The sequence below is a fragment of the Chlorocebus sabaeus genome, chromosome 24 (genome assembly GCF_047675955.1).
Source record: "Chlorocebus sabaeus isolate Y175 chromosome 24, mChlSab1.0.hap1, whole genome shotgun sequence".
Classification (NCBI taxonomy): Eukaryota; Metazoa; Chordata; class Mammalia; order Primates; family Cercopithecidae; genus Chlorocebus; species Chlorocebus sabaeus.
The window spans coordinates 21,052,160-21,061,613 of NC_132927.1; positions in this window are offsets into that span (position 1 = coordinate 21,052,160).

Genomic DNA, 9,454 nt, shown 5'->3' on the forward strand with positions numbered 1-9,454 from the left:
TTATAAATCTTCCTATTTACTAGTATGAAAAGCTAAAGAGATAATATTTAAAAAAAATAGCTAGCAGATAAAAATGTAAATTTAAAAATTTTAGGGCAACAAAAATATAAACTGTGGGGCAGAGGAAAAATTCTAAAGTGTTTTCATGCAACCAAAGTCAAGTTGTTATCAGTGTAAATCACCTGTTATAATTACAAGACTATGTTAGTCCATGGTAACTACAAATAAAAAATTATAACTGATGCACAAATCAGAAAGAGAAAGAAAAAGTGTAGCATCACAGAAAACCTACAAACCAGAGGTAAACAATGGAGAGATAAAAGAACAACGGATTTTAAAACAACCAGAAAACAATAAAGTCAGAGAAGTCTTTACCTACCAATATATTTCTAAATGAAACTGAATTAAATTCACCAATTGAAAGATAGAGAGGCCAGGCACAGTGGCTCATGCTTGTAATCCCAGCACTTTGGGAGGCCGAGGTGGGTGGATCACGAGGTCAGGAGGTCGAGATCAGCCTGGCCAACACAGTGAAACCCCATCTCTACTAAAAATACAAAAATTAGCTGGATGTAGTGGCAGGCACTCATAATCCCAGCTACTCAGGAGGCTAAGCCGGAGAATCATTTGAACCCCAGAGGCAGAGGTTGCAGTGAGCTGAGATCATGCAACTGCACTCCAGCCTGGGCAACAGAGCTAGACTCCATCTCAAAAAAAAAAAAAAAAAAAAGGTAGAGAGTGGCTAAATAATTTTTTTAAATGCCCAACTACACGCTGCCTACAAGAGACTCACTTCATTCTTAAAAACAAACAGTGAAAGTGAAGAGATGGAAAGAAGACATTCCTCATACATGAAAACCGAAACTGAGCAGGAGTGACCATAACAGATAAAATGAATTTTAACTAAAATACTGTAAAAATAGGCAAAGTCATTTCATAATTACATAAGGATTGATTTAATAAGATGATATAACAAACGCAAATATATATGCACCCAACACTGGAGCATGCAAATATGTAAAGCAAATATTCTTAGTACTGCAAATGTAAGGCATTATGTTTAGCTTAGTGCCTCAGAACTGTTTTTTCCCTAACTGAAGCATATGCCAGCCCATTTAAATAATGGACAGATCATCCAGACAGAAAATCAACAAAGAAAGATTGGACTTACACTGCACCATAGATCAAAGGGACCTAATAGACATTTACAGAACATTCCGTCCAACAGCTACAGAATACACATTCTTCTCAACTTCACAAGAAATGTCCTCCTCCTATAAAGATCACACGTTAGGTCATGAAACAACTCTTAACAAATTAAGAAGATAGAGATCATCTCTGATATGATTTGGCTCTGTGTCCAAACCCACATCTCATCTCAAATTGTCATCCCCATGTGTCAGGGTAGGGGCCTGGTGGACGGTGACTGACTCATGGAAGTGGACTTCCCCCTTGCTGTTCTCATGACAGTGAGTTCTTATGAGATCTGTTTGTTTGAATGTATGTGGCACTTCCCCCTTCACACTGTCTCTCTCTCTGCTGCCACCATGTGAAGAAGGCCCCAGCTTCCTCTTCACCTTCTATGATGACTGTAAGTTTCCTGAGGCCTCTCAGTCAGGCTTCTCATTAAGCCTGTGGAACTGTGAGTTAATTAAACTTCTTTTCTTCATAAATTACTCAGTCTCAAGTAGTTATTTTATAGCAGTGTGAAAATGGATTAACACAATTTCCTCTTTTCTGAGTAAATCCATGTACGTCTGGAAATCAACAAGATAAATTGCAAAAACTTTGCAAATACATTAAAATTGAACAACATGCTCTTTAATAAGCAATGGATCAATAAAGGAATTATAGGAGAAATTTAAAACTTCCTGGAGAAGTGAAATGAAAACACAACATACCAAAACTTATGGGACACAGCAAATTCAGTTGTAAAAAGAAAGTTTATACCAATAAATGCCTACATATAAAAAATTATAATAAAAAACCTAATGATGTACTTCAAGGAACTAGAAAAACAAGAACAAACTAAACCCAAAATGGTAAAAGGAAATAAACAAGGAAGCTCAGAGAAGACATAAATAAAATAGAGACTTAAAAAATTCAAAAGATCAATGAAATAAAGAGTTGACTTTTTTGAAAAAATAAAAAGAATAAATTTTTATCCAGATGAAAAAAAGAGAGAAGGTGCAAAGAAACAAAATCAGAGATGAAAAAGGACACATTAGAACTGATATGACAGAAATACAAAGGATCATAAGATACTGTTATGAAAAACTATACACCAACAAATTTGATAATGTAGAAGAAATGAATTAATTCCTGGACACATACAGCCTACCAAAATTAAATTATGAAGAAATAGAAAATATGCACAGACCAATAACAAGTAAGGAGATTGAATCAGTAACAAAAAGTCACCCTTCGCAGAAAAACCCTGGGCCGGATGTCTTTACTACTAAATTCTTCATAACCTTTAAAGAACTCAGCAATTCTCCTCCAACTATTTCAGAAAACTGAAGAGGAAGAAATTATTCCAAACTCACTTTGTAAGAATAGCATTACCCTGATTCCAAAACCAGACAAAGCCATAACAAAGAAATAAAACTACAGGTGGATATCCTTGATAAAACATACATGCAAAAATTCTCAGCAAGATATTAACAAACCATATTTAATAGCACATTAGAAAGATCATTCATATGATCAAGTGGGATTCATCCCAGGGAGTCAAGGATGGTTCACCATACACAGATCAATAGATGTCATATATTACCTTAACAGAAAGAAAGGCAAAAACCATATGATCATTGCAACAGATGCAGAAAAAGTGTGTGACAAAATTCAACAACCCCAATAACACTTCATGATAAAAACTCTTGCCAAACTGAGTATAGAAGAAATATACCTCAACACAATAAGGGCCATATTTGACAAACCCACAGCCAATACTATACTGAATGTAGAAAAACTGAAAGCTTTAAGATTAGAAACAAAACAAGGATGCCCACATTGCTATTCAACATTGTACTGGAAGTCCTAGACAGAGCAATTGGGCAAAAGAAAGAAATAAAAGACGTGCAATTTGGAAAGGAGGAAGTCAAGTGACATTATCTTATATGTAGAAAACCCTAATAACTCCACCAAAAAAAAAGCATTAGAACTAATAAAGGAATTCAGAAAAGTTGCAGGATACAAAATAAACAAAAAAATCAGTGCCATGATAAAAATAAAATATCTGAAAAAGAAGTCAGGAAAACAATTCAATTTACAAGAGCTACAAAAAATAATCTAACTAGGAATAAAGTTAACTAAGAAGGTGAAAGATTTTCACATGAAAAACTATAAAATACTAAAAGAAATTGAAGAAGACAGAAATAAATGGAAAAATATCTCATGTTCACGTGTTAGGACAATTAGTATTGTTATAATAACTACATTACCCGAAGCAATCTGCAGATTTAATGCAATCCCTATCAAAATACCCATAACATTCTTCACAGAAATGGAAAAACAATCTTAAAATTTATATGGAACCACAAAGACCCCAAATAGCCAAAGCAATCTTTAATAAATAGAAAAAAGCTGGAACCATCATACTACCTAACTTCAAAATATACCATATAACTATTGTAACTAAAACATCATAGTGCTGACATAAACACAGAAACATAGACAAATGAAACATAATAGAAAACTCAGAACTAAATTCACATGCCTAGAGCTAACTGGTTTTCAACAAATGTGGCAAGAACATACACTGGGGAAAAGACAGATTCTTTCATAAATGGCACTGGGAAAATTGGATATCCACATGCAAAAGAATGAGATTAGACCCCTACCTGTCACCATATACACAAATAAATTCAAAATGGATTAAAGAGTTAAATGTAAAGCCAGAAACTATGAAACTTTTAGAAGAAAAATAGGAGAAATGCTTCATGACATTGGGCTGGGCAAGGATTTTGAAATAAGAACTCTAATGCACAGGCAACAAAAGGAAAAACAAACAAATGGAATTATATCAAATGAAAAAAGCTTTTGCCAGCAAAGGAAACAATTAACAGTAGAAACAATCTACAGAATACAAGAAAATATTTGCAAACTGTACGTCTGAAAAGGGGTAAGTTTCCAAAATATATAAGGAATTTAAACAGTTGAACAGTCAGAAAGAAAACTCATTAAAAAATGGTTGAAATACTTTATGAGACATTTCTTCAAAGAAGACATACTAATGGCCAATAGCTGTATGAAAAAAAAACATGCTCAATATCACTAATCATTGGAAAATGCAAATCAAAACTACAATGAGATAACACCATATTCCAGTTAGAATGGCTATTACCAAAAAGGATAAAAGAAAACAACTGTTGGAGAGGATGTGAAGAAAAAGGAACACCTACACATTTTTGGTGAGATAATTTAGTACAGGCATTGTGGAAAACTATGTGGATGTTTCTCCAAAAACTAAAACTACCATATTATCTAGTAATCCCACTACTGGGTATATATCCAAAGGAAATGAATTCAGTATGACAGTCAGGTATCTCCACTCCCTACAATATCTTAGGCTACAATATATTTTGCTATAAAACTAATGTAAATGTCCAGTGTTAAGTATGCCCCTTACACCAACCTTCAGAAGATATTTTGTAGTACAGAAACTGTAGCAGTCTGAGTACAATTGCAGCACTAGCTAAGACAGAGAATCAACCTAAGTGTACAACAAAGTATGAATAAATAAATGTGTTATATCTACAAAATGGAATTCTATTCAGCCATAAAAAAATGAATAAAATTCTGTCATTCGTGACAACATGGATGAACTTGGAGGACATCATGTTAAGTGAAATAAGCCAGACACAGAAAGACAAATGCCACATGATCTCAGTCATGTAGAATCAGAAAAAAAGGAGGAGGATAGAGAGAGGTTGGTCAACAGTTAAGAGGTTACAATTAGATAAGAGGAATAAATTATGTTGTTCTAGTGCACAGCAGTGTAACTATGGGTAGCAGTAAGGTGTTGTCTATTACAAATTACTTACAAGAGAGGATTTTTAATGTTCTCACCACAAAGAAATAATAAAGGTCGGAGGTGATACATATGCTAACTACCCTGATTTGACCATTGTAAAACATATACACATATCAAAACATCAAATCATATCCCTTAAATATGTACATTACAATGTGTCAATTAAAACTTTTAAAAACTAGAATAGTCAAATCTGACAGATTCATAGCATGCTCAATGACCCCCTTCAATATCTTCATAGCGCCTGCAACCATGAAATTTTTATATTCTCACTCATTCATGCTCGATATTAACCTCCATCTAATTTTGATAGTCTCCTTATTTCTAATACATGTTACTAATATCCCAAAATAATCTTTCCAAATAGGAGAAATATCTTTAGTTTTGCCCTAATGGATTCCATATGCCCATTTACTTGTAAGCAATGTGTATAAGGCTCACAGCTCAAAACTAATATTATGATAAGTCTGAAGCAAAACAATTTATTTATATTTATCTAATCCAGAATACTAATAGGGGTAAAAATAAACACAAAATTTCCTGACAAAAATCAAATAATGAAAGAACTTATAACTTTCTTGGGTTCCAATATATTTTTCTATAAAACTAATGTAAATGTCCAGTGTTAAGTATGCCCCTTATGCCAAACTTCAGAAGATATTTTGTAGCACAGAAACTGTAGCAGTCCGAGTACAATCAGGAGACAGAAAACACATGGTAAGTTAAATGGGGGAAGGTTACTATAAATAATTATTATCTATAATAAATGAGTATCTATAAGATATAAGGAAAGTGTATATGGCACCCTAGGGCTCTGCAAGAATACCCAATGGGGGACAAACTTGGAAGGCATTCAGACTCTGTTGGAGAAAGCATGGTTTGCCAGCTGGATAGCAGACAAATCCATTGTTTCAATCATGCCTGAGCTGGTCTGGAGTTGCTGGGAAAAAAATAGGCATCTGTCGGAGTGCATGCTAAGGAGGAGGTGATCAGTAATTCGTGGCACAGGTGCACAATGCAAGTCTGGTTGCTGGTTAAAGCAAAAGGCCTTCAGAGCCTTCTTCTCTGAAGTGCATGTAGGAGCCCAGGTTTTTGTGTCAAGAGGGCTATGGAAAGGTTATAGCAAGGTTGAGGCTGAAAGGTCAAAGGAGAATCTTGTTTTGGGTCTATGGCTAGGGTAGGAGCCACCAGACAGCCTCACACCCACACCACCAAACCATGGTCTGTATAGGAATCTTCAAGAGAGCCTTTTCCTCTGCCCATATCTGTTCAGTATTCTCTACTGAGAGAGTTTAACATCCAATTCACTTCACAGAAGAAAATACATGAAGAAATTTTATTGTTTATCACAGAGAATATATTGAAGGGTGCATGCAAAGCTGAAAGGCAATAAATCAAGAACTGATGGTCAAAGGTTCTTCTCTACCGTGTGAATCCTTACTCTCTTTTTTGCCTTATTTTCTCTATTTTTACATTCATTTAAAAACCAACATTTATTGTACCTATGATTTCGTCAAGAAAAGATGAACAAAATGCAATTCAAGTCCTTAAGGGGTAGAGAGCATGTAAACAAGAAAACAAACAATTGAAATACAATCAGTACAGTAATAGAGGTATGTACACCAGAATTTAGCTCTGACTTCTCATTTCTGTTTTTTTAAATTTGAATGGAATCAGGGTATTCCCTATAAAAGTAGCACTTTCATTTTCTTGAACACCGATAGGCAAATAGAGCTAAAGCTACCACAACAGGAGCTACACACAATCCAATTTTGTCATTTATGTCACTGCAATCTTTTGTGTGTGTGTGTGTGTGAGACAGAGTCTTGCTCTGTTGCCCAGGCTGGAGTGCAGTGGCACGATCTCTACTCACAGCAACCTCCGCCTCCCAGGTTCAAGTGATTCTCCTGCCTCAGCCTCCCAAGTAGCTGGGATTACAGGCATGTGCCACCACGCTCAGCTACTTTTTGTATTTTTAGTAGAGACAAGGTTTCACTGTGTTGGCCAGGCTGGTCTCAAACTCCTGACCTCAGATGATATGCCTGCCTTGCCTCCCAAAGTGCTGGGATTATAGGCGTGAGCCACTGCACCCGGCCTGCAATCTTTATATGCCATAGGATGTTATATTCACAAGACTACTGAATTTGATAATTAATAATTTATGATTCTGAAATTTCTAAATCAATACAATTTAAAGAATCAAAATACAACCTTGTCCAGAGATAGGAGGCAGTTCCAAATTTGAAAAATCCTCAAAAAGTAGACAAATGTACTTCTCAGTCTGAAATTGAGATAAGACATATTGAGGCAGGCAAATAGGGTCTACAGGCAGGAAACATAAGGCCAATTCACACTTCAGCTATGACAGGAAAATATCTTCTCCATAGGGTGTAGGCCAAGTAAATAAGTTTGTTACTTTACTTCATCCTCTTCATTTACATTTACTGCATATCCCAAATAACCAAGGGAATCTCTAGAGGGTACTTAAACTCCCCAAAATTCTGTAACGGGGCCCTTGAGCCCCTATGCTTGAGCCTGCTCCCACACTGTGGAGTGTACTTTCATTTTCAATAAATCTCTTCATTCCTTCCTTGCTGTGTTTGTGTGTTTCATCCAATTCTTTGTTCAAGATGCCAAGAACCTGGACACCCTTCACTGGAGACAATACTACATGCAGAGTTTGCAAGTCAGCAAATTAGCTTTCGTTGAAGCATGGGATTGCCTAGACAAAGCTTTAAGGAGAGATCAAAATGATCACCTTATGTTGGGTTCCCTAGAAACAGTGTCTGAGATGGAAATTCTTGTTCAAGTTATTTATTGAAGGAGTGCTGTCAGGAGATGGGGAGTGAGGAACAGGAGTGAGGAAAAGGTAATGCAGGAAAAAAGCTATGCAAGTATGCGGTCTTAGACAAAGCCTAGCTTCATGAGGATCTCTGAATCCGCAAGATATTACAGAGTCAGCTCTACCTGAAGCAAGGAGGCCAACCTTTTAGAACCCCTCTCCCATCAGAGAAATGTTAGCTGCAGGCTGCACTGGGAAGAAAGCAGGTCATGGCTCCCAGGTGAGGTGGTTCCTTATTTAGACAAATATTTAGAGAATATTTGTTCAGTTGTGAGGCACTGGCAGCAAACATCAACAGCATTTGTTGAGTCGAGTGCACTGGCAGTTAAAGAGGACCTGGGTAGAGCATGAACTGTATCACGATAAAAATTTAAAAATAAACTTTGGAGAATTCAAATGGAAAAACGCCATATGAATGAGGGACACCAAGAAGTCTAAGAAAGATGACAATAATAAGAGAGAATGGTATTAGTAGCATCCATAATAGGTGTCTCTGACCATTGCAACAGAAATGACAAAACTGAAAATAGAGCAATGTGGAGTAGTTACAAACAACTACCTGCAGTCAGTTTATTCTCAGATATCTAAATAGAATACAGTAGTCCCCATTTATCCACAGGGGATACATTCCAAGACCCCCAGTGGATGCCTGAAAATTCAGATAGTACCAAACCCTCTATATGCCGTGTTTTTTCTTAAACATACCTATCTACGATAAAGTTTAGTTAGTAAATTAGGCAAAGTAAGACATTAACAACAATAACTAATAACAAAATAGAACGATTTAGTAAAATAAGGGTTACTTGAAGACTGTAAAAATTAAAGGAAGAGGAGAGAAACACGAAGAGTGGCTTTTCAGTCAACAGGGACAGGATTATTTTAAATAAACCTGAGAGGGGTGGCTAGCTGAGTTAGGTCAGAGCCACATTCTCTTACAGATTAAGAGTTTTTAAGGATTCAGGGTGGGAGAGTTTAGCAGAGGCCTGGACTGCTTCTGTTCTCTTTGTTGTGCTTATCTGGGAGAGAGAGTTGTGTGTCTGTTCCCATACATCTTTCTGCAGCTGCAGGCACATCCCTTAGTCTGCTTTTAGCCTCCCTATCTTAGTGCACCTGAAGGGAGAGGAATGTGCTTATTAAGGCCGACTGTTTTACTTGGGCCCATTGTATGAGGGTGAAGTTTGGCAGTTACCCAAGAGACTTTCCCCCCATCTCCCTCTGTGCCCCAGCTGTCTTATCTGTGTTTTGTTGTCTGCTCTTTCTGGCTGCTTGCAATAAGAGAAGTGATTTCCTTGAAACGCATGACACTAGAAAGGGAGCTGGAACTTAAAGAGGCAGTGTTTGTCCAAGGCGATGGTGCTTCTGCTCTGTCAAACACAAGCACTATAATATCACAACAGTCAATCTGATAACTGAGAAGGCCACTAGGAGACTAATGGATGTTTAGTATACACAGCATGGATATGCTGGACAAAAAGATGATTCATGTCTCAGGCAGACAGAATGAGACATGTGAAATTTCAACATACTACTCAGAATGGCATATGAGTTAAAATGTATTATTTCCGGAATTTTCCACT